Raw genomic sequence first — 26825 nt, forward strand, 5'->3', positions numbered from 1 at the left:
CACTCGGGAATTCTGTGGTTGAAGTGGCATGATTGGGACAAGCACTGTGACATACTCCTAAGGCGGGAATCTCATGGAACCCTCCGGTCACTAAGTTGGCACGTGTTCTATCGTGGCAGCTCTGGAAGGCCATCTGGTATACGTGGGGACCACTTGCTTTCACAGCCCAGTGCCTGGATCACTGAATTCAAGGAGTTAGTAGCCATTTTTGAAAAGAGTTGTCAATTCCAAAAGAATCTACGTGTTTGCATATTTAAAGCCAAGGTAATTATTGGTAGTCTCTGCATAACAAATGTAATTTCAATTAGACTCTTTTTCTAAATTAAAAACTATTGCTTGTGTTTAATGAGTATTCCTGTGGTTTTTTTTTTTTTTTAGTGCATTTTTAATGTTTTTATTCTAGGAACATTAAGAGCATTGAACAAAAGATGGTCCAATTACTATATAATGTTAACAAATATGCTGAATCCTTCATTTCTGTGGGAGCAAGTGAAGCTAGTGGAGCAAGACGGTGCAAGCTGATTATCACAGAGATTTTCAACACCAAGCTAGACGGGACAATATTTGAAATTGTACGGCTACAGAATAGATTTTTTTGGCTTTAAAGAAAAGTTGCAAGATGTTGTCATGCACTTCTTCACAGCTTAATATCTCTAACATTTGATAATGTTGTGTGTTCCTTGTGTTGAAATGCTGTTGAAACGTCCACCCGTACATAGGCAATTGAATAAAATTAAAAACTGCTACGGCCTTCTGATGGTGTATAGAAAGATTGACTGCAAAAAAAAAAAAATTTTTTTTTTTTTTTGGTCACGGGACATCGGATCAGTTTGGTATTCTCAGGCAGATTCCAAAAAGATGGAATCGAATAGAAAACTCAAACCAGAGATCCTCACTCCCTTGCCTTGCTAACTGGTTTCTGTGGCTTTCGTAGCCTGGAAACTTATCGCCAGCACGGAGTGTAGCAGTTGGGGCTGTCGTTGTTGATGAAGAGAAGTTTATTTTTGGTGCTGGCATCATGGGTAAAACAGCCTGGGAAAAGTGAATATCCGAATGTATTCTCTCCATCTGACATCGAATCGCTTGCCTCAGGCCTCTCCACGGTTCTGTTTCTTTCTATGTGGAGAGAAGCAATTAAAAAATCACCTGCTAAAACGGATCTTGGATGCTCGTTTCCTATTTTCTAAAAGCAGGTTGGCTATTTTGCCCTTGAGCCTTAAGAAATGTTGCTGATTGGCTGTTTGTTATTTTTTAATAATATATGGCATGTATCCAAGTAAGCATTCCGATGACCTCGACAATAAAATGTGCTTCTTGGCTGCAAGGTCTGTTGGGGGATGGCAGGCTGCCGGCCACTCATACATCATTTACAGGCGGCTGTTTCTGCCAGGCTGGTGTTAGTTATTGTAAATGAGTGACAGTCCCTATAACTCACCTGTAAGCCTTACTCCACTGGCCTAGGGCTTCCTGGATCCCCCGGCCCCTGCACCCCACGTGCTCCTCCCTCTCGAAGACCCACACGCACAGACCCTCCCGCACTCGCTGCTGCCTGCCCGGACTCATCAGGACGTGGAGCTACCTTGTATGTGATGGACGATAATTAGGTTTCAACTGCCTTCTGATGCAGAAATACACACTATTAGAGCACGGCCAATTCGGCTCCTGCAATCTTGCCTCTGAAAGGGTATTGATTCACTCTTTCACATTTTTAAAAGGTCATGGCAATAATTCCATCTGAACTGTGCTAAGTGAAAATAGTTTGTAGAAATAATATGGTTGCTTCTTCGTTCCATTGTAATTGAAAGCCACAATGGCTTGTTTTTTTAGTATATTTTAATTACATGTGTCTCTTTTCCCCATCTCACCCTGATGAAGTGTTTGTAAAGTTATAAAGCAGGCGGCCCTCTGTGTTATAATGTCTTCGGCTTTTTGGCCAAGAGGACTTTTTGTTTTCCCACTGTGTAAGGTGAGGTCTCACCAAACACTGGGGTCACGCTGCCTTATTAATTGAAGAACTAAGAAGAGAGGACGTGCACCTTTTCCCTGACACTGTCATCTGCCTGCCTGTTTTAATAAGATTAGAATACATTGGCTTTGGTGAACAGGATGCTGAATTTGCTTACTTTCTGCAAATCTCCCTTGTAAGCTAGACAGTCCTTTCTGGGTTGACTGAAAAATATTATTCTCAATAGTTATCAGACCATAATAAAACGAGTTTGTTACGAGAGCACAGAGCTCCCATGGTGTAGCCACCCTGGCAGGTGACAGGAAACTGAATGCTCTAGCATAAATTACCAGAACACTCAGGCTCCAGTTTGAGACTTTCTCCTACATCTTCAGCTTTTCCGAGGTGAAAGAATTGTCAAGTGCTTGAATCGCACGTTTTGTCAAAGTGGCTGATCGGATTCTATGCTCTGAGCCACTCTGCGAATGTCTCCCCTTTGCCGGGGGGGGGGGGGGGGGGAGGAAGCCTCAGCTGTTTCTAATCTCAAAAATGAGCCCGTCATTGTACTTGCAAACTAAGGGGCATATTCTCATCCCGAGCATGGGGATTTACGCACATAATTACCATTAATGCTGATGGCATTTAGGTCTGTACGGCCCCACACATCAAGATGAGAATATATTTCCATGTCTTCACGCTGTGAAAGTCCATTTAATATCATTCATTTTACAACTTATTTTTTAAGATGCTGTCCATATTCTGTCATGGCGTACATATGCCTAGTTAAAAGCAAATGTGGGGAATATTGGGAAGAGACGGGATAGCTACACTTGTTCATGTAGATGAAATATTGCGGAACTCAAATCCATTCATACTCTTTAAACACAACGCTCTATTCGGCCTTGAAACTGCTAGCTTTTCGTAGTGTTATAAATTTGTCAGCCTAATGGGACATTTTGTAGATGTTTTCCTTTTTAAGTGCTTTAACAGGAGTAGGTATTCCATTGATCCAAAAATTCAGCTCAGCGTTTCATTTCTTAGAGATGGGAATCATACATTTAATGTCTTCTCAGAGATTAAGTGGTGGATGGTGCCCTTCATCTCTTCAAGGAAAGAGAATTCACTGCCCACCGAACTCTGCTCTCTTCTGGCCTCCGGGAACATCTCCGGAGCAGGGCAGGGTTTGCAGCTGGAGACATCAGCGGTCATCAGAATTTGAGGTAGTTCTATCTCTTCATTGATTAGACAATTGTCTTTATACATCAGGCCCAATAGCCTATTGAAGGGCGTCTTCACGTCTATGCTGGCCAAGTAAATTCAGATCCAGGTCTTGATTTATCTGTCCTGGGACCTGGACCATTATGAAAATGATGGATCTATCTCATCCAATCTCTGAAACCTTGACTTTTGAGCCAACCCAAAACAAAAGGGTTCCGTGTTTAAAGCATAGACATGAGAAGGGGACAAGCGTGCCGAAGTCCTTCCTGAGAGGTCTCTCTGGGTCTCCTCCATAGGAATAAAGCCTCCTGGGGGGCAGGGGGAAGAGAAGAGCTTCACAACACATCTCAGAGGGCTGCACAAAGGAGCGAGGTCACTTCTGAATGAGCTAAAGATGGCCAATCGTGGCCGGCAGGGTGGCCTCAGGCACCCCACTGGACTTCTCCGAGCCTGTTCCCTCATTGATAACATTGAGCAGGATGAATACTGAGTGATTTACTGCCTTGAAATTTTACAACCAGTGCCATGTTGTATTTGGCTTTTGTAAAGATTAAGAATATGGTGAATTATAATTAATAACCAAAAGGAGACACTGGTTTCCAAGGGATTATGCAAAGAAGGAGGTGAGACTCCAGAATATTAGATGTCTTGACACAATACTCTGGAGCTGCAGGTAAGATACAGTCCCAGAGCCTATTCCCAAGTCCATCCCCCGTCCTGATTTCTGGCTGCTTTGCATTCAACCTGGTGACTTGACTCTTAACAGCCGGGTTCCCGCAGCTGCACTGTCAGGGGCACCGACATTAAACCTCAAGGGGCAGAAGGCAGCGGGCACTTGCTGAGGAGACGGTCCCAACACTAACCTCTTCCCTCACGTGACCGAACTGGCTGGCACGTATTGCTTTTCCTTACCAATCACCGACGTTCTCTGGGCATTTTCCTCTGAAGGTCACCATTTCTTCCATTATACTGATCACAGAACTCTTGTTAGCCTCACAGACATCGCCCTCCAAAGTCCCTGGATTTTAGTAATGTTTTGGCTTTTTCTCCATGCCCTAGAGCTCTGCTTTGTCCATCCACAGCCCCTCCACTCCACACTATGACAGGTAGTTTGAAAAATTACATTACTCTGTGTTATTATGTTATTCTCGTGTTTAGAAATAGGGCTTCTTTAGCAGTAGTTCAACACTTATCGGACACCCCTATGTCTCAGCATCGAGCAAGGGCCTGGGCACAGAGTTCAATGAAACTCCATGACTTCTAGGGCTCCATGAGTTCACATCTGCATAGGATTTAACAACCTCAAAAGACTTCTGCATACATTTCCTCATACGCTTTGCACAATTTGGAGAGATAAGCCTAGTGGATGATATGTTACTTCCATTTCAGGGGAAAATGGAGACAGATAGACGAGCTGGGTTGCTCAAGGTCCCCTGGATTAGAAGTATCGAGTGCTGCCCCAGAGTCAAGTCTCCCAGCCCCGTCCCTCCTGCTCTTCCCCGGCCACCCCGCGCCTACTCAGAACCACAAGTCAAAACAGAGGTATCCCTGGGAAGCCCTTCTTGGGTGTTCCGTGTTTCTGAGATGCCTCCAACACAGTGAGTGAAAGACTAAAATGGGGGCCATCATGCTTTGGAAAGGCTGGCAAGGGGTCAGAGCCAAGTTCATGCCTTGCCTGTTCGATTCGTGCCTCCTTCAGGCTCCGAGGCAACAAGAGCCCCTTCACTTCCAAACTTCCCAGTCTCACAGTTGTGTACTTTTTTGAACTCACGCCGTTGAAAAATATCAAGGTCAGAACATGATTGAAGAACCTTCTTCCTCTCTTTTAAGTTGCCACGCTTATATGATATTGTTTTCCACTAAAGAAGGTTCTCTTAAAAATGAGGTTGAGATCCCTAAAGAAATTGCTTCAATCAGCAGCAGGGCTTAATGACTGTTAATGGGAAGTGGAGATAGGATAGTAAGTGTTACTTTGATTAATAAGAGAACTGCAGAGAATTTAAATTGTGCCACTGATGGATTATTTTCTTCAAGCTTGATAAGCACTTCTCATTTGTTCTTAAATTTGGTCAATACTGTTAAAGGCAGCAAAATGAAGTATAATTAATTCTATTACTGCTGCTCAGACCAAGAGTTACTAAGAAACAGATTATGATGCAGGCGACAGCAGAAGTCACGGTGTTGATAGTTCGATGCTTTGAATACCTGTCATTGCTTGTTAGCCTAAAAGAATGAAAAAAAATATTTCTGGATCCTGATTTTGAGATATGTAACACCGTGTTTTCATCTGCGCATGTCCCACTGACCTCACACAGGGAGTAACCATACAATGACCAACTGACACTAGAATGATCCTGCTTTGGAAATACAGAGAGTAACTAAAAGATTGGGATCATATATCAGTTAAAACATTAAGAGCGGGATGCTCTAATCACTAAGAAAATGAGATATTGATTTGATGTTGAAAGAAAGCTTTCCATATTTCCTCTTTTTCAAAGATTCTGCCCCATATTATGAACCATGCTTTTCTTTACCTTTGCTATGCATTTTATTCAGGACAGTGGATAAACAGATGGCATTCAGAGAAAAGATATCTTATTTTTGTAGACAATTGTGTTTACTCGGAGTACTAATGCCAAGGACGGCACGGAATTGGACCCACATCTTCCCTTTTTTTCTGAAAACAGCAGGCTGCACCAGTGTTTCCTGAATAGCTTTTTTTTCTCTATCACTATTAATTTATTTAAGGGACACAAATGACTTTGTAAGTCATGTTAAAAGTCATGCCTGAATGTGGATTGATACGTACGCAGTCTTACCTTCTGGGTTTCAGCTTCTTATTCAGTGATTCTTATCCTTGTAGTTCATTCTCCAGGGCATCTCTGGTTCATTCAAGGAGTGCTTCCAAGCCTTAAAATGAAAATAAATTAATTCCACTTCATATTTTTTTTAAAGGAAATAAGCGATGTGTCAGTCCGGTTTCACAGAAGCTACCAAATAACCGCAGGTTTTTATGGCTCCAGAAAGACTGCGAATCAGACTCCCACTGAACATGTGTCCTTCTGTTCACCATGTCTATTTCCACATCTTGTGCTTCTTCCAAAGTGTGTAAAGTCACTGGGCGAGTATCTTTATTATTATAAAACCTAAGTGTGGTGGGCTCATAGTGCAGTTATAAAGTTTCCCTGAAGTTCTAATTCCGTTATTAAAAATGTAAACCTTATCTATTATGAATCGAGGACTAATTCTCTTGCCCAGATGTCCCCTAAACATAATTTCTAAAGATGGGAAAATTATAGGAAGTGCATTTTAGACGAGAATGTGAAGGTCAAGCTATTCTAGAAGTCATTGGCTGGAGAGCTTATTTTTGGAGATAGAGCACGTCTGAGAAAGAGCCAGAGCCAGCCGCTGCCAGAAGCCCAGGTCCTGGAGTTACTTCTGCCTCTGCTAAGCACTGGACAACCTTGGATGAGTGAGTCTCTCAATCCCTGTGGGACTAGGTTCTCTCCTCTGTAAGGTGAAGGGTTGGCCCAACTGATCTCCTACATCCTTTCATCCTGGAAAATGCTGGTCTTTGAGTAAAGCTCAAGCATAGGGTGCTTACACGGTCCTTTTAAAGCTGTTGGCTCAAAATGACGTGGTCTGGGCAGATACTAGAAACACCCACAGTGCTTCAAGCTCACGATCTTCTAGGGTGGGTAATTCACTCCGCAAATGAAAGCACCCCCCCCACCCCCGCCCCATACCAGGCCCTGTGCTCTGTGCTAAAGACAGAATGGTGTGTCTGCCTGGTGTGTCTCTGCTCTTGAGCACTTACATGCTAGTGGGGGAGGCAGGCCATAGCAAGGGTACAAACCCTCCAGTAAGTAGGGTCCTTTTTCCATAAGTGTGTTGAAGAGATGCAAACCAGAAAATGTTTGCATGATGAAACGGGGTCAGAGATGGCTCTCTGGCAGGGGGAAACCAAGAGGGAGAAAACTGACCACCGGGGGAAGGGTAAGTGGAAACATGGGAGGGGTGATTCAGCCTGCTTGCCTGAATGATTAAGGCAGAAGGAAGCAAGGTACTCATCTGCCTTGTCTCATTGCCTTGTCTGAGCGTTTCTTTTCTATTATGTATACTTGCAAAGTGCACTTGTTAATTCAAGAAACAAACAAGCAAAGGAAAGATCGTTTCCATTGCTTTTTATCCAGAGCTTCTCACCTTTAGCAACTCAAGTACTTTTGACTTTGGCTTTCCAGATTGCTGCAGACAATTCAAGTTTAAAAACTTCGGGCTGGGTTATTTCCATCCGTACTGTATCTCTGTGTTTGCCCATAGAGTCTGGTGCAACTTACGACTTTAGAATTACTGTATAATGCTCAGAGGTGTGAAATGCCATTTCGAGTAATGCCTTCCTTCAGTTAATATAGATAAATATTGATGGCAGGCAGCAGTAAAATAAAACAAGTCATTAAATTCTTCACTGTGAGTGTGTCCCACACATTGCTGGAAGCTACAGAAATCACACCAGGCTTCGAGAGAACCATTGCATATGATTAGAGAGTGCTCACATCCCTGGCTTCCTCCTTCCCAACTGGAGAACAAGGGAGTGTGGGTGAGGCACGGCACCGACGTGGGAGAGCGCGGAGTGGGGTCGGAATTACACTGCGGGTCTATTCTAGCCGCCCTTTCTTCTGCTACCACCCTAATGAATTCCTGGGTGAGCCAGAAACCATTGAAAAATGGCAGTCAGTGGCAAATGGGAGCTCTGGTGCTCTGAAAACAAAGAAACTTTAAATCTAAACTGGTAATCCTATAAAAGCAGCTCAGGATTTGGAGGGGCAGTTAAATCCCCTCCTCCGCTGCTGTTTCGATTATTTGACTTCAGCGTCTTTGCAGCGACGCTGAACTTGGCTTGGGTCACCTCGAGGCGTGGAGGGGCTGGCTTCAGGAGCCAGATAACTCGTCTGTTGCTTGAGTCCCCAGGATGAAAAATGAAGGAAGCCCTTCCTCATTTTATAACACCATCCTTAAGGATTGCAGCCTGGTATAGATTTTGAAGCTCCACAGTGTGGAGTATCCTTTCTTCAAGGTGTTTTTAATGGGCTCTGGGTTGTCAAAGACACCGCTCTGATAATGAGGCTGAGTCCCGTGTGAGGAGAAAGCTCTGTAATGAGGAAGGAGGACAATTTGTTACAGTTATGTGGTTACTTGGCCATAATATCTTTTTGAGGTTTATTAAATCATATAAAATTTCAATTTACACTGTAATATTCTATAAAAGATGGAGCACACAGAAGTAATAAGTATGACAACATTTCTTTCATTTATGAATCGTATTGTTGATTGTGTTAACACTGCCACATCCAGAAGCAGGATTATTTATGTCGGGACAGTAATTTTCTATCTCCAATTTAATTTTGTAAAAGTTAATTACAAATTAGAATAAAATGAATGCAGTTATGGAAGGCAGCGAAATGCTGAGATAGGATGTTATTGGGGGAAAATATTTACTCAGGCTGTTCCTTGTGGAGATCATTGTTATGGAAACCCCGTGGCTAACGTGGCTTTTGGCACCCCAGGCCACCCATTTGTTGGATGAAGAGAGGCCCTTGGTTTTATCTACTAGGAAGGAAATGGACTGTCCTGGAAGGAACACAGGGAATCTCAGCGGTCGTTCTAGGGAAACCCCTTCCCCTCCCAGTCCAGCGGCTGGGGCCCAGACGGATTACAGTCACCCAGCAAGGTCGTGACAGAATGAGGACTAGAATTCAGGTCTCCTGACACCAAGTCAGACGAACTTCACTTCACTTGAAGGTGGGTGGATACTCGTGTCTGCCTTAAAAAGTGGCGAAGGGCGGTTAGAGGAGGCAGAAAGTTTCTCCAAATTTCACCACAAGCCAAGCAGTGCCTAGGGAGAAGGCAAATTGAAACAGTCGGGGGCCTTCTCTTCCCCTCTCCTGTTGAACTCTTTTCCCATGTTGCCATTGGTAACAACCAAGTTCCTCCTCCTATAGACTTTCTACCAAAGCAGAAGAGCCAGATACAACGGCGCAGGCATGGCTCCGGTCAGCCCTGACTCCCCCCCCGGGCCCCAGGAGTGAAAGGAGCACAGGGGACAGAGACCGGAAGCGGAAGTGAGAGAAGCCCCAGGCCCCCGGGTAGGAAACCCCGGGTCTTCATTTACTTCCCGGGCGCTTCTTCGCGTGCGCTGTTCCCTGTTCCCCTGGCCTTTCTCCACTGCGTTTGTGCCTCTCGCTGAGAGGGCAGGTGGGCTCAGTGACACCCACTTATTTCCCTCTGCATTCGCTCCACTTTTTCCAGTCAGACGATCTCTTCTCCTTCCCTTCCTCACCACCGAACTTGAACCATTTCCGTGCCTGCTGAAATATCAAGATTGACTTGCTAGGTGAAAGACTTTTATATTTAGTTTTTAATAGAGCAAAAGTGACTCTAAATTTGTTAATATTCTTTAGGTTACATAGGACAAATTACAGATAAGTGAATCAGTAATGAAATTTGTAATGAGAATTTCTCAAGTATGAAATGTTGGCGCAAGGAAAGTTAATTGCGGGGTTTTACAGCCATTATAGTTTATATCATAAATGCAAAAATGACTAGGGCCATTTAATTACAGTAGGAACACACTAAATTTTTATGGAGTGCCATTTTGTTAAAGAGGTACTCGGAGCATTAAGAGCAAATACCATCCTAACGGTGGGTCCAGGTAGCTTTTGCAACATCAAATAAATATGCTATTGCTACAAAATTGTTCCTTAGATACTATAATTGACATGATGACTAATGAGATGGGTTTATTCTCACAGCTTCACACACTCAATTTACAGTGTCTGAAAGTTATTTTTTCTGCCATCCGTAGACCTGGAAGGAACCAGAAAAATCCCTCTTGGAAAACACTATCTCTGCTGCTTCTCTAATTAACCTTCAAAAATGCATTTTGAAATATAGAAGTTGGTGCCTGGCATAGAAATTGGATTGTCTCAGGAAAAAAAGACCCAAGTGCTAATTTGTTCCTTATTAAATATCTGCCATGTCAAAATTACAGATAGTTAATGTTTTGGTGCCTTTCAGCACGGCCAGGGACAGCTTCTCCTGAGGGCCAGGCACGGTGGGGTGGTTCTGGGTACCAGTTACCCCAGAAACCAATGTTGTTCTCACGGACCCCACCCAAACTCAAGACTCCCCTCCACTCTCCCCCCCCACCCCAATCCAACCAGGTCCCTGTGGGGGTCAGATCCTCTGGTCTCTAATGGAAGGAGGGTGTATAATGGGACCGACATAGAATCCTCATTAGAATCCATCATTGTGGTGGATGCGTCCCCCGCTCACCTTCTCATTCCAGGCCTCAGGAGCTTCCAGAAGACAAAAGAACATTTCACGGGGAAAAGAGCTAAATTAATGCTGGACCCCTAAAAATGTTTCAGTTTGTTTTAGAAACCTAGAATGGTAGTACTCCCGTTAATATGAAAACCTAGGACAGTCTAATCTCTCTCTATCATCCAGTCAAGTACCAGGGAGGATATTCTTCTAGCCAGTATTCTTTTTCCAAAAGCAAATGAAAGATATGTGTGGTGTGCTATGTTCAATCAGTGGAGCTGAAAGTCAAGGACTGTTGGTTTGTAAAACCTGCATTCAAGAGCCTGCTGCACATGCAGGAACCATGATACTTTGAGCCCCTGGGTCCTCATCTGAAAAACAAGAAAGTAATAATAATACCAATTTTCCAGGGATATTGTCAGAATCTGATAATTCTGTGAAGAGTGTGTGAATCTAAAAGCAGGCTATCACATGTTCTTAGCGGCGTATTCACAGTAGCCAAGGGATGGAAGCAACACAAGTGTCCACGGATGGATGAATGGATAAACACAATGTGGTGTGTACACACAATGGCCTTAAAAGGAAGGGGATTCTGACACATGCTATGACATGGATGAACCCTGAGGACGTTATGTTGAGTGAAATAAGCCAGTCACAGAAGGACAAATACTGTATGATTCCACTCACTCATGTGAGGTGCCCAGGGTAGTCATATTCATAGAGACAGAAAGTGGAATGGTGGTTGCCAGAGGAGAATGAGAAATTATTGTTTAATGGATGCAGAGTTTCATTTTTACAAGATAAGAGTTCTGGAGCTGGAAGGTAATGCTGGTTGTACGATGATGTAAATGTACTTATCGCCACAAAACCCTGTCCTCTTAGACATGGTTAAGAACTTTATTTATGTATTTATTTTATCTGTTTAGGGATATTTATTTTATTTTTGGTTAGAATCCAATACTACATTTTCTTGCTAGATTCTTTCAGCTTTTGGCTCTTCCAGGTTGATTGCTGTGTTCTTTTGACAGGCTCTCATCTTTCTTCGAGCATTTTCTTATTTTCTGGCACTACAAGACGTTCCAGGCTCATCTTGTGTTTTCCATGCCCCGGTTCAGAATCAGCCACTTCTCCAAAAGCTCTCATTCTTTTTATCAGAGAGTGGTGTGTAGATACCCAGAGAGCTGTGTCGTAGGTGTGTTCATTGCTCCTGGGGTGGTAATGCTTTGGCCCTCATCTCTCTCTTTCTCTGTCTCTCTCTCCAGATATATATATTTCCAAACTATATATCCCAGGGATCGTTTTATACTTGTCCCCTTTCTTACTTGTAACATCTTTCTCCAACAGTGAAAACCACCGCTTTCATGATGTGTGATGTGTTTACCTACTTGTTAACTCTATTATATACATAGATTAGTTCCGGACTTGCTAGCTGATAGTCCTGTGAGAAACACATTGGCTAACTAGGTCACGGCATTTACCTACAGTCCTCATTGTCTTTAGCCTTACAGTATCCAGTCAGGATCCTCTTTCCCACAGTTTATTAGCTTCCCCATTCCTTCAATGTAGTTGTTCATTTGCAGTAGAGCTAGAAGTATTGTTAGTATTTGTATTCCATTTTGGGCTCCCTCCCCCCTCCCCACATTCTGGTTGCTTTAAATTATTTATTTATTTTGGGATATGTGTCGCTAAGAGTCAGAGCTGTACTTAAGATGTATTCAGAGAAGGATGGCTCTTTCCTCCTCTCTCCCTCCCCTCTTCTGTACCCCCTTTCTCTCCACTCTTGCCCCCTCCCCTGCTGTATGTAGTCCACACCCTTAGTTTCTGGTTAATCCTCTCTGCATTTCTTTTGCACAAGTGAGTAGACACCTGGGTATTTTCCTATATCCCCCCCACCCTTTTTTAACAGGAAGGGTAGCGTACTCCAAATACTCCTTTGGACTTTGCTTTTTTTCACTGAACAGTAGGACGTGAAATCTTCACATTTTTCGAAATAGAGCATAAGTGTCAAAAGGCTGAGAAGTGCTAAGTAGACTGGACAGTCTCTAACCACTTTAAAATAGAAGGACTCTAGTGGAAGACTAGAAAGGTCACGTCTAGTCTAGAAGACTAGTCTAGAAAGACTAAATTGTCCTTACTTTTGAAGAGCCTACAATGGAACTAAGGAGCCAAAATGTGTATTCGTGAAAAAAATTGTCAACCTTCTGAAAAGAATTGCATCTTCTCCACCGGCCAGGAGAACAGTATCAGACAGCAATAATTTTGTCAACGAAATTCCAGCGGAAAGAGAGTGAAGGGATGATGATATGACACAGCGGAGCACTCTGGATTTAGAGAAATCCAGAGGTTTGGCTGAAACCGACCCAGCTTCTGGCTTGTTGCAGGTCACGTGTCACTGAAATTTCTTTAGTCCACTTGCTGTGTTGGGTCCCTCCTGTCAGTGCTTCTCAGACTTCAGCTGGCAATCTTGTTAAAGTGCTGATTCTGATTCAGTAGGTTTGAGGCAGAGCTTGAGATTCTGCATTTCTAACAAGCTCCCAGGTCTTGCTGGTGCTGCTGAGCCACAGATCACACTCGAGTAGCAGGACCTTACGTGGTTATCTAGGACTCACACTCCAAGAACCTACTGCTTCAATATGGAATCAATATGCTTTCCACGACATGCAAAAAAAAAATCCTAAGAGAAAGCAGACTCCTGTTTCCAGGCTTTGCATTCTCCTGTTTACGACTCTGTCTGGAATTCCTGATCTAATTATAAGACAACATCACGGAAGCATTAAAGTATGTTTACTGATGCATATGATTCATTATAAAACAAAGCTTTATATTCACTGCAAAGCAGATCTTAAGCCTTCACAGATACACGTGCTGTGCAAGGCAGATTAGATGGGGTATTTGCCAAGCTTCTCTGATGTGTGCGAGACTGGATTGAAGTACAAATAACCTTAACCTCGGTGGATTTTGATTGTAGTTCCATCTAAGTAGGGTTAATTAGACCTTGGACTTCATGATAGCGATCGGTGTGAAACACAGCACTGACTCCGCAAAATCCGCTATAATCTGTCTCAGGTTTCCTGAACTGAATTCTCGTTCATGCATATAGAAGAAACTCACCAACACATGGTCTCTCCTTAATGTTTCTAAAAATCTTTTCATAAAATATATATGCCTCTAAGTCCAAGGAAGATAGGAAGCGTATTTTCACACCAGCGCCAGGCCCCCGTACTAAGTACAGGTTGTAAAAGACTTTTCCATGGTCAGTGCCAATGTATAAGGGTTAGCACACAAATCCGACTGCACACTTAGGAGGTAAATAGCGACTTAATTCAAATGTTCCTGGGAGAAGAGCGTATTTTATAGGGTTAGCAACAAGCTCTTGCCTAGGAAGACGTCTATGTGACCGGGGGCGTCCTGTTTTCCACAGCAGTAAAACTTGGCTTGACCTTGCTGTAGAAACCACCTGTGGCTTCTCAGGGGGTGCCGCTGGTCATCCTGAACCTCACGCAGCCTTGAAATCAGGGCATTTTTTTCTTCTCTTTCTCCCTCCCTTTCCTACTACCTCTGATTACATTTGACTATCTAGCCTGGTAGCATGTCTGACTCTGGGGTTCTGGGGGTTTTATTTTCACCCATCCTTTACCTTCCATCCTCACTGGCCCCCTGGCCCTGGCCCTCCTCCTCTCTCACCTAAGGGATTGCAACAGCCTCTTCCCTGCCCCTGAAGCCTTCACTTAAAACTCCCCTCTGTGCCACTGCTATCTGAAGAAACTTCTTAAAGCCCAGTTCTGATCATGTCTCAGCTGCCCCTTCCAGTGCCTTCCACAGGCCCCCAAATTAACAACAGATTTCTCCATGCAGCCTCAGTCCAGGCTTCCACCTTGTCTTTGTTGTGCACCACCTGCCCTCTGTGCTCTAGACCGTGTTATTACTCCCAGTGGCCTCCCCTTCCCCTCTTCAAGCCTCTGCTTTTACTCTTCTCTCAACCTAGGTCCTCACCCCACCACACCCCAAGTGTTGCTGACTCCAGTCTCACTTATCTTGCAAAGCCCAGCCTTCTTCCATGAAGCCTTTCCTGATCCCACAAGAGGAAATTATTTTCTAGGCCCTTTTGACATATGGCGTGTAGCTTATGACGTACAGCATTCTGCCTTATGAGGCAGCAAGTCTCAGTCTCCATGTGGTGGTCATTGTCATGGGATCATATTACTGGGCCCCTTTTCAAGTGTGTGGAGCCATGGTTGCATCATGGACAATGTGTAGGGAGTGGAAGGAATGTGTGTCCCTTCTGGGATGAGCATGAGCCCTCCATGTCTCTGCTACCATGAGCCCTCCATGTCTCTCTCTTCCCCTCTTCTGAGAGACCTTAATGTTCGAGGTGGTGGTTGCTTTGTTGGCTGTGTCCTCGAGTGATCATAGTGAGCAGAGACCCTGGTTGATCTGTAATGGACGTGTAGCTTGAGTTCTCACATAAGCTTTGGATATTTTAAGTCAATTGGGTTTTGAGGTTGTTACCATAGCAAAACCTAATTCCATGGGCTGTAAGGTCCCCACAGTTAGGAATTTTGCCTTTTGACTAGAAACGCCATCTAACACAGTGTCTACACATGATGGGAACTCAGTTATTGCTTGTGGGATTAAATTTAACCAAACTGCATCCAGTGTAGACTGAGAAGGAAGGCGGTGTAGCCTCGTGGTCAGGAGCTAGTCATCTGGAGTCAGGCTACGACTCTGCTTCATGATTTGGGCAAGTGACCCCCATGCCCTAAGCTTCAGTTCCGCCCCCATGAAGGGGATAATACTACACCCTCCATTAGAGGTAGAACCTCTGGGTTCTTGTGAGGATCGGGTATGATAATGTATACACACTCTGTAAACAACCAATAAATGTCAGCTGTTACTCATTTTTGCTGTCCCTGCAGTCAGTCTCCCAGTACTGCAGTGGTATTTTAACTACAAAGCCAGGCAAAGAAGCATCTGGAAATCAAGTAACATAGGACTGGAGTCGCAGTGGCCAGGGACAAGAAGATCCCATGCTGGGGCCTCTGAGGGACCCGTGCGGTGCGCCCTCGCTGCTGGCCTCCCCTGTCTGCTGACCTCCGGCAACCCAGGGGCCAGGCTGCCACAGGCTCTGTGCTTGAACTCTGGAGGCAGAGGAACCTGCGGGACCACAAGGGACCTCCCAAGGACCCTGAGTGGATCAGCAGATGTCAGGCTCTTTACCCACATCTCCTGTCAGGGCCCCTGGCTTTAAACTCCAAGAATGAGATGTATGTGTTACTACCAAAGACTGAACATAAGCTAATGTCACCAGCAGGGAAGAATAATAAGGAAATGTGTTAATTAAGGCTAATTAGTCTATTTTTATCTCCCATCATTTCTTAGAACGAAAGAAGTCATTATAGGCCATTGTGTCTCCAGGAAAAGATACTGTATTTGCATTTCTATATATGGGCTACATTTTCTATGTCATGCATTTTTTCAGGATCCTGGACACAGTATTTTCTATATGATTACCTGTAATCATGCTTAAGGCTTACACTAATGTATGATTGTTCTTCTTTTTTTTTTTTTTTTTTAAGTGAGTTCTATGCCTGAACTGGGGCCTGAACTCATGTCCCTGAGATCAAGAGTTCATGCTCTACCGACTGAGCCCCTGGGCTCCCCCTGATCATCTTTCTTAATAAAAGAATAAACAGAACTCAGATTTTTTCCATTGCATTTAGTCACTAGTGTTTACTGAGTGGCCATAGTCCCTGCCTCCAAGAAGCTTCAGTCTAGAAAGACTTCTAGCAAACAGCTGACTTAGTAAGTCAGGAGAGTTCTGTCAGACATGGAGAGGCTTCTAGAGGCTGCCACAGGCTCTGTGCTTGAACTCTGGTGAATATTTTCTCATTGACTTGGCTGAACACAAAGCAATCCGCTTACCCAGTTCATAGGTATAGCATACCAGTGGGAGAAACAGATACTTTACTGATGACACATCAAGATTCAAAATGTCCTCAACTGGGTTAAAACATGGCTGAAACCATAACAAGGAAGCTAATAAAAATAAATGCACCCTTACATTTAGATACACAGAATCTGTTACTGAGATGCAAGAACAGTGCTTCCTATGAAGATGACAGTGGGGTTCAGTTGGCTGTAAGCTCAAGGGGTGCCAACCCCATGGGTGTCTGCTACCCATGTGAAATGCAGTCTTGGGCCACAAAGGCCCTGTCGTTGAGTTCACATGGCTGCCTCCACTGAAGAGAGGAATTGAAGGGGAATAGGAGAGTGAAGCGTCTGTAGACAATCTGAAATGAGGACCAAAAAAGAAAGAACGAGAAAGTACTATGAATCTGTTAAAAATATCCAGGGCTATGATGTTAAACATAGGTTCTGTCTGGTGCAGAGTGTTGACGTCAACACAGCTTGACAGGTCTCATAACTAACACCATCCAGTGGTGGCAGAGGGGCCTTCCCTGAAATGAGCCTGTCGTGGAAGTTGTCGTAGTAAGTCAGGAGAGTTCTGACTTACTGTTTGCTAGAAGTCTTTCTAGACTGAAGCTTCTTGGAGGCAGGGACTATGGCCACTCAGTAAACACTAGTGACTAAATGCAATGGAAAAAATCTGAGTTCTGTTTATTCTTTTATTAAGAAAGATGATCAGGGGGAGCCCAGGGGCTCAGTCGGTAGAGCATGAACTCTTGATCTCAGGGACATGAGTTCAGGCCCCAGTTCAGGCATAGAACTCACTTAAAAAAAAAAAAAAAGAAGAACAATCATACATTAGTGTAAGCCTTAAGCATGATTACAGGTGAAGGTGTGGAAGGTGGTGTCAGCATCCCCCAGGGATGTGCGTGAAGGAGAGAGGCGTTCCAGTTGGTCCTTGCCCTAAACGGCTCTTTCCAGTCCTATACCAGACTGGTGGATAGGATGGACTTCTTCTGTCATGGGATTTTCTGTTTTCTTATAAGGACACACTTTTAATTTTGTAATGGAAAGCAGTAGAAAAATAGGATTTGCCTTACATACATTTGCCCTAATACATATTTAAACATAGAAGTATATAAAACATTTTTTTTTAAAGGGACAATCAGTATAAAGAGTTTTTAGCTCTCTTGCCCAATTTACAAACCAGACCTTGCCATGCATGTGGTGTGCCACAGGCCCAAGATGCTACGATTAGATCAGGAGCTGCCATTCGAGAAGATTGGGATGGCTGGGTGACCATTTCACAGAGGCTTCTCCAAGCCCCCCCCCGGCCAACAAATCGGTGGAAATTCCAACGGGAAGGAAGTTTCTTTGGCTCTTTTTTTCCCATATAATAGATGCTCTGTCGAGTAGCGTGTTTCGTGCTGTGACAATTCATTCCTGCACTGGTGACAGGACCGCCAGCTGATTTCACTATGCTCAATTAGGAGAAAATGCATATTTTAATCTGCCCCGTGGTGAGGTAACACTTTGCTCAGTGGCCTTGGCAAACCGGCCATTTAACCATTTAGGTGGGTGGAGGCTTGCTCTCCAGCCTGTCATTCGGCTGCCAGCAGCCTCTCCATTCTTGCTCTGTTGCCAACACTTCCCGGGTTGCAGGCTAGAAACGATGAAAGGCCGCTCCACCGTTCTGCGAGCCGCTGAGCTGCGGCCCAGCCCGTCCGGCCCGGCCCCTCCGGCCGCGGCCGCCAAGCCGCCTGCGGGCCGCGAGCCCGGCGCTGTGTGCGCACGCGCGCTCGCCATGTCTCGCCCTCGCTCCTTCCCTGGCCGGGAGGGCCGGGAGCCGGCCTGGAAGCCCGCCCATGGCCTTTTTCTGCCACGGGTCTGTTGTTTCTGCCCCCCCCCCCGCCCGCCCCCCACTCCAGGCCAAGGATCGAATTCGGGGCCGGCCTTTGTCGGAACTGAAAAGTCCGCTCCAGCGCGGCCGGCCCGCTCAGCTCCGGCGTTGGGGCCCAGCAGCCATCCTGGAGATCCTGCTGCCCACGACTCCCTGGACTGGCCGCGCTCACCGCCGTCTCCTCACCATGGCCTCATCGCCCCAACAGAGAGCAAAGTTGCCCCTTTTTTCCCTTTCTAAAAAAATTTTCCAGTTAGTGAGATGATCCGCGTGAGCTGTTTTTCCTCCTTTTTATTCTGTCTTCCTTCTTCCATCCGGCCTTTTAGATTCCTTAGATCTTCGCGCTTACACACACAAGCTCGGAACTGGGGAGGGTGAGCCTAGGGTCGAAATCATAGTTGGTGGACCCCTGCGCCGGGGGAGGTACTTGGTGTCGCCAAGGCTCCGACGGACCTGGAATCTGATCTTGGAACTTCCACTAACTACGTTATTTAACCTCTCTTAAGTCGTACTTTTCTCATTACTGGATGGGAAGAGTAACAGTCCTGCCCTTCTAGGCTCTCTGTGAGGAAGATACATGGATACCTAAAGAGCTAACTGACTGAGCCCTCTCCCTGTGCTCCAGAAGTGCTGAGATGGTGCATCATCTCATTTAACTCAGGACCGACCCTCTGATTATCCGCATTTCACAAAGGCAGGGCTCACCCTCCAAGGGGTGAGCAAGTGGCCTGAGTCAGAGGACTAGTGAGAGAAAGGCTGAGCATAGTCTGGGACCAGGGGCAGAGGCTGGACAAGGTTTGCTTTGTTCTCTTCCAAATCCCAAAGAGGTGAGATGAAAGCCAGAGCCCCGGAAGGGCGGAGTCCCTCAGTGTCCAAACTGAGTGTTCTCACGGCAGATGAAAAGTCCACACAGTGTCCTCGGAGCCAAGCATTTTCCTCTTCCCATTTTGAAACTAGGAGGAATCCCCAGATTTTTCATTGTCCCTGATCGTTTTTCAATCAATGTTCCCCAAATTGTTTCCTCTAACTCTGCAATTGACAGCGTAGCGTCAGGCTCAAGCCACCAGCTGGGCCCAGGCCCAGATGCTCTGGGTTTCTGTTGACGGAGTGGAAATCATTGAATCCTTTGTGTGAACCCGCCTAAGGACCAAGACCAGACAGTGGGGTGGGGACCAGACAGCTGTAAATTCTCTGCAAGATTACCCCATTTCTGATGCATTTACACAGCCTGTGACTTGTTGTCGTAAGTGCCTTTCACTAAATCACTGCGGCCCGGGGCGGGGGGCGGCATCAGCCCCACGATCCCGGGGTGTTTTTTCTAAGGAGGAGATCACAGGCACACACCAGCTCCCCTTCTCTCCCCGCCTCTTCCCTAGTCTAGTAAAGCATCATTAAAGGATCAAGGGGCCCTAAGGGAGTCCTGGGTACGCTTGAAAAGGTTGAGGAAGGAAAGTCGGCATGAAGACCCCAAAATGAGTGATGCCACCCCAAAGGGCACGCCGGATAGCTGGTCTAATGGGTCGCATTTTCCAGGTCGCCATTTTTGGCTGGCTTCTCTCTGGAGATGCAGTGTGTCCCATCCTTTTTGCAAAATTTTTTTTCATTGCTGCACCACCTTTCCTGTAAGGCCCGTGTCTTGAGATCATAGAATTGTCTCCCACACATAACACTTCCTGCAGAGCATCCCTGCTTTGGAGCCGTGGTATCTCCTGCTACTGTGTGTGGACACATACGAGCTGATGAGGACTGGGGAGGAGGTGGGAATGAGCCCTGTGCTTAACGTTTGTAGAAAGCCTTCTCAGTACCACCCTCAGAACCTCACAACCAAGGCATTTGCTTCTGGACAGGTCCCAGGCTTTGCGAGAAAAATCCTGCAAACCCTGCTAGCCGGAGACCCCACCACAACTACCTCGGATCGTCTCATTTCTTGTTCCCTTTGCCCACTGTGTGATTTCTTTTCCTTTATAATTTAGTGTGGGGAATCACCCTCCTAGAAATGAGAGGTAGGTAGAAAACAGGGGTCGGCTCCTGCTCACAAGAACCCTGAGCTTGATTTAATGCTTTGCTGTCACCGTCTGGAAATTATGAAAAATTTTCAAACAGTGGGCCCCACAGATTACGTAGCTGGTCCTGGAGAGAACAAACATTTGTTGAACGCTTAGTACTTTTGAGGCTAATAGTTCCCAAACTTTGCTGCACATTTGAATCCCTTGGTGGCACCTTTAGAATCTTGCCGCCCAGGCCACACCCCAGACCAGTGAAATCAGAATGTCTGGACATCAGTATTTTGTAAAGACCCTCAGATGTCGTGACTCCAATGTGCAGCAAAATCTGGGAGTCATTGTCCTGGCCACTCTTACGATAAGAGGCATTCTTACATGGCACAGGTGAGGAAATGGAGGTTCAGGGAAGTTGAATGGTGTGCCCAAGCTCACACCCTATCCTGGGGGACTAGCTGTGAACTCAGCCTAACCTGACTCTAAACCCCAGTTCTTTCCATTCAACCACATGACTTAAGCCAGCCTGCTCTGCAGTTAAATTTGGTCATTCGTAAATTCTACTGGTTTCTGAATAAAATGGTCAGGGATCCAGCCCTTTCTACTATTAGGAAATCAGTCCTAAACATTTCTTTGCTCTTGGCAAGAAAAAGGGAGAATTTTGCATAACTGTTCACACATATTCAGAATGCTATGTGGGACGTGCGGGCAGACATCCAGAAACATCCCACAGCTAGCCAAGCCGCAACCACCTGGAGCGGGTTCTGCTCTGAGGAGGAAACGTTTCTGACCATTCCCCCACTGACGCCTGTCACGCTCTTGGGAAAGGGCACCTCCGTTCAGCGAAAGCCAAGAGGCCTCGGCGAGCATGCATTTGCCCTTCATGGGGTGCAGCCTCTCGCCCCATCTCTCCCTGTCAGCACATTCAGAGCCCCTGACATCTGCAGGGCATCAGAGAATCAACTTTGTTCCCGGGCAAGCACTGCCTAAATGTGCTCTTGCTTTCATTTTTGCGTTTTTCCCACACAAGGAATTTTGTACCAGCCCCCAGGGGTTCCTTCCCTCTAAGTTCATCTGCTCTGCGCCCTATTTCCTATTTCAGACCCGTGCCTCGCCCTCAGCGGGCCGGGCAGGTGCCGGGCTGGGGGGGCTCCGGCTGCACGTGCCTGCTGCAGGGGGGGGCCTCAGACGGAGCCGCGCTCGGCTCAGCCTGCCCCCTGCTCCCTGGCACCCGCGCACCCAGAGCAGGAAACAGAAAAGATGCAGGGAAACCTCCTCACCCACAAAGACAAGCTTGCCAGAAGGTACCAGCAGGCCCATGAGACCACGGACCACGGGTCCCCCACTGCTGCCACTCACTCGGGCACACCCAGCACCCTCTGTGTGGCTTGGAAGCTGCATGCCTCCGTGTAGCCTAAGGGTGTATTTCTACCTTGCTCGGCGGGGCTTCTCTTCCTCGTGGCCTGCTTTGGCTTGGCCTGCTGAGCCATGGGTTGCTTCAAGCCTCCTCGTGCTTCCTTCTCTTTCGTGCCCTTAAGACTAAGTGGCCGCGGTGGACCCCGTGCCACCCTCAAGCCCTCTAAAGAAGGGTGCCAGGGGGCTTCAGAGGGCACGAAGATTCCAGGTGGAAGGGTCTGACGGCTGTTCAAGGGAAGTCACTTGTTAAAAGCAGGCTTCTTCAGATTTCATTAGAGTATTTGGAGAAAGAGTCGAAATTAAACATGTGCTCAGGGCTCATTTGCCTTTCCTATAGTCATTGGCTTTTACACCGCATAAAAACCTTCACCGTGTAACAGAGATGTAGAAAAGTCTTTGCCCAGACAGCTAGTTTTCAGAGGTGAGGGACATTTGGCCTGGCTGGGGCCATCAGCAGGCCGTCGGTGCCAGCGGGGCAGGGCCTACACAGGCTCTTCCTCACCTCATGGGCTCCAGCCCTTGACTGCCTCCTTCTGACCGGTCTAAAGTAAACAGGTCTTTTTTATCGACAGAACTTCAGGAGCCTGCTTTCTTCCTCCCCGGTGTGGACAAGACCTGAGGTAAGTGGGATGGTGCCATTAGCCTCGGTGGGGCCAGCAGCTGATGGCCATGCTTCCACCTGGGAACCATGAAAAGCACATCAGTACACCCCATGGCAATTTAACCAAAATGTGCTCATTTCAGTATCTCTGGAAGGTTCTACAAGGCCATTGATTCTAATCGAAACAATGAGCACAGTAGTGTTAAACTCGAAGGTGTCTGACCCATTTGCTAACAGTGTCCTCATCTGAGTCCATGGGGACAAGTGAGTGGACGGTGGTCTGGGGTGTTATTATTCCCGTAGGTAGCTTTCATAGTCAGAATCCGCCATCGTACGTTCTTCCTAGACATGTCGGCGTCTTATTAGAAATGCAGTAAATAGAATTTAATGCAATTGAAAAGAAATCCAGCAGACTCTAATCTAAAGACTGTCATTTCAGGAAAATAGCAGCGACTTACAATTTACTGCCCCTAAATTGGAAAATCAGTTTTAGAACATCGTAAACTTTTAATTGTGCGCAGCATGGAAACAAATTTAAAACAGAAAGGCGGGGAAGAAGAGCTCACATGTACCGAACACCTTCCATTACAGGCTAGGCCGATGTATCCTTTTATTTCATCTGAACAGTAGCCAGATGACACTGGAGGTACTTTCTCGGAGTTATAAATGAAGAAACAGAGGCCCAGCAAAGGAAGGTAACTTGCCCAAGGTCCTGGGGTAGAAAGTTGCAGAGTTTGGATTTGAAATCAGGTCCATTTGGCTCCAATGCCTGAACTCTTGGAATCTACTATATGCACGTGAACACTTTCTTCCACAAATTGACCCCAACCGCTGTCATGTAGGTGGTTCCAGAAATCGGTGGCTTGACTGTGGCTGTTTCTGTTTCTCCATGCTTGACACCTACTTGTGACACATGAAATGTCGTGCTCAATGCTATGAGAGCCAGGACAAAGAAGCCATGGGGAGGTTCAATTTCTTTCTAAATTGCGCTCTGGAAGGTGTCAGCTTCAGCAGCTCGTCTGAAATATATTTGGAAAGTGGGTTTGAATATGTCCCCCAGCTTCCAGAACCTTGACCGCCTTTCTAAATTTGTCTCTGCTAATTACCTACCCCCAACCCTGGCCCAGCTTGCAGTATACTTGCTATTCACTGTTCCCTGACAAATCTTACGAGTTTTGGCTGAAGCAGTTTCTCCTTTCTGGAATGTTCTTACCCTCCATAGCCAGCTACTCTTTTCTCCAGGCAGTATTTATGTGGCCAGTGTTGTCTGAGTGTTGTTGATGGCCAGGCAGTGCAGTGCAATGCAAGATGCTGGATTTTTGTGGTCAGCAAGGTAGTTCTAGAAGTATAGACAGTCTGGCCAAATGGAAGGTCAGTGTCTTTCCCCTGTGCCCTAAAACTTTGTGTTTGAACCTTTTGGAGGCTTTGGCCCAGTGTGTCTGCCTCCCCTCCATGCGGTGAGTTCCCAGAGCATGCTTCCTTTTGCACCCCACTGAGTTCAGCACGGTCCTTTGCCAACAGCAGGCATCCTGGGAGGGTTTGTCGTATTTAATTCCATGATTTTGAGAGCACAAAAATCTTCTCCCTGAAGGCTTCCACCCCTGCTCGGTGAAATCCCTAGTGGAGAAGTTTCCAGAAAGTGTAGTCAACGTAGGCAACCAGTCAGGCTGAGTAAACAACAAAAGCCCTCTCCTCAGATAGTGGGGTGGCCAGAGCAGCACTGACTGCAGTTCGTTTTGCCCACGCAGACAAGGAAGGAAAGCCACTTTGCAGAACAGTGCTTCTGAGGCATTTTATTTGCGACCCGATCCTTTGTAAGAGGTGAGCCAAGGAGCCGGGTCAGCTAACACAGGGACCTCACTCCCCTCGGCTGGTACACCCAGCGGCAGCAGGCTGCGTGTCCGGGAGGGAGCAGGAGAAACCCCCAGTCCTTCCCGTGCGGGGCACAGTCAGCCTGATTCGGATACAGAGCCGTGCGTCAGCGGGGTAACCTCACGCCACATGGTGCGCGGCGCCCTACGAACGCGGGTGACGCCTTAATGTATCATGTTAAATCACACCCCACAGCTTCTTGGATCCGAGAGAAAGTGACTGGGCCAGAGAGAGCCGTCACACTTCTTTCTTTTCATTCGCTTTCACCTTCTAATTAATTTTTCTGATGGTTCTTTGATGTAATAAACCATTCATCATGCACCCCCTCTTCTTAGGTGTTTCTCTTTCCAAGTTATTAACATGTCCGGGGCTCTCCTAGGGAAAGTCTCTAGGACTTGGCTGCCTGCTGTCCCCAGGAGAATGGCAGTGATGTGTCGTGGCTCTCTGTGTCGTGTGCTCAGACAGCGCTCTGCGCCAGGCCACCGCTGATTCACTGATGGCACTTTTTATCCAGCGACGGCACTGAATGGAGAAAGAGCCAGGAAACCGAGCTTCGTCCCGTGAGGCTCTGTGGATGGAGCCGGCTCTAGAAGTCACTGGCTCAGCTGACGCACAGCTGAGGGCCTTAGCAGGAGCACCAGAGCCTGAATGGGGAGGGGACGAGTTTATTAAGGGAGGCAGCTGTCGAGGAGATGGAAACACACAGGGATGTCCTTATGAGAGCTGGTGAGGGCCTGGACATGTTCTCCTGACTTCAACTTATTCTGATGTGGCTTCTTGAGATTTCTCTAAGAACTGCTTGGAAAAAGCCCAGTTGCTAGACAGTGCTCTCCTTTCACACCCGATACTATTAACGTCTACGACCATTGAGCACTTGCTGCAAGTGGAGGACTGACTATACATACACCATCTCATTCGACCCTCGCCAGCGCAGAGGCAGGAAATACGAGCCTGTGTGACAGAGAAGAGAGAGACTTGCCTAGGCCGCAAAGCTAAAGAAGGAAGCTTGAGACTTGAGTTGGGGTCTCCCTGTCCCCGAAGCCAAGTCATCCTCACGCCAGACACACACAAGCAGTTGTGCCCTTGGGGCTTTGGCCTGTGTGATAAAATTCCAAACTGAGTCTCAGGCGAAGAAAACATCTGGCCCCACTGTATTTGCCGCCTAACCTCGAAAGGGGCCCGCCCTTAAAGCTAGACTGAACGGAGTCCTTGCTGGGAGCGTCTTGATTTTTCAGCAGATTCACACCCTTGATGAGATTGCTGTCTACGATGAAAGTTGATCAAGGTCTCGGGATCATTTTTCATATGAGACCCACGTTTATTAGTAGGGAGTGTGTTGTAGGGACACCTGGCCCGCACTTCATTTGACTTGGTGACATAGAAGCAAGGAGCTCCTTAATCTGTCCCCCTGAGCCAGCCCTGCCCCCTGCAGGGACAGGCCGATGTGTGCCTCATAAATTCAGCCATTGTGTCTGTGAGCGCCTTGGCTGGAGCTGGTTTTATGAGATATCACGGTGCTGTGCTGTGCACCTGTGTAGCTGAGAGCAGAATGTTCACTTCGGGGGTGGGGGAAAAAAACAACCACCACCACCCAGACACTGGAAGGAATTCAAGCACAATCCCCTTTTGTTAGCAATAAAAGAGGAGCATGCAGCCTGAAGTAACTTTATGAAAGATCATTGAAAGAAACTCATGAGTCTCTACTTTACACCCATATCCTTTAATCGTGTGAATACAGTGTCATGTACCCAGGGAGGTAACGGGCATTAGTTTGCTCCCCACCAGCCCAGATTTTAATGGGATCCTTCCGCTTTCTCCCATCCCGCTGCCTTGACCTGGCCATAATTAGGATAGGAACTATACCACCGCTTTGCCTCAAAACGGGGTACTTGGTGGAAATTCTCTTTGGAATGTTGCCGGTCTCCTGTACAAATCAGAAATCCCCAGGTCTCAGGGTATAGCCCTGTCCACACCATGATCGTGCATCAGGTTCCAGAGAGCAGAACGGGTCACCTTAGCAGGCAACAGAGCAAGGATCCCTTGGCTGTTTTATGTTAGTGACCTGTGGCTCAAATAGGAGCCACCCCTTTCAGGGGGCTGTGTGGTCAAGCAGACAAAGCATTTACAACGGAAGGTAGGGAGTCTCACGATGCTGTCAACTTGCTTCTTCACCTTAGGTCAATCAATTATTTTCCTGTGTTTCAATTCTTTTTCCACCTGTACAGTGGGAATAACACCTATTCGCCCAGGTCCTGGGATGCTGTGAAAATTAAATTACACAGTAGCTGCAAAATAATTTGGCTTCATTGGAATTGGGCATTGCCTGCCCCTGAGTGGAATGAATGGGCAATTCTTAATGGCTTCTATCTTCTGGCCAAGCTGCCTTGGAACAGAACAGCAGTTTAGGTCTGGATTTCTAGCCTTTGGCACACAAGGAAGTGGCCACGGGGCCAAAGAGAGGCTGTAATCAGAACATATTGCATATGATTGCATAGAAATACTGCAGGGTCGTCGACCCCAACAGCCCAAGTTCCCTCCTCAGCAAAGATACCGTGGGGGTCCAGTGGATACTGACAGGGAAGAGGGCACAGAGCTCTGGGTAGCAGAAACTTTATTATAATGATTCTCGTGATAGGTTTAGATTTGATT

The sequence above is a fragment of the Phoca vitulina genome, unplaced genomic scaffold, assembly GCF_004348235.1.
Source record: "Phoca vitulina isolate PV1807 unplaced genomic scaffold, GSC_HSeal_1.0 scaffold4, whole genome shotgun sequence".
Lineage (NCBI taxonomy): Eukaryota > Metazoa > Chordata > Mammalia > Carnivora > Phocidae > Phoca > Phoca vitulina.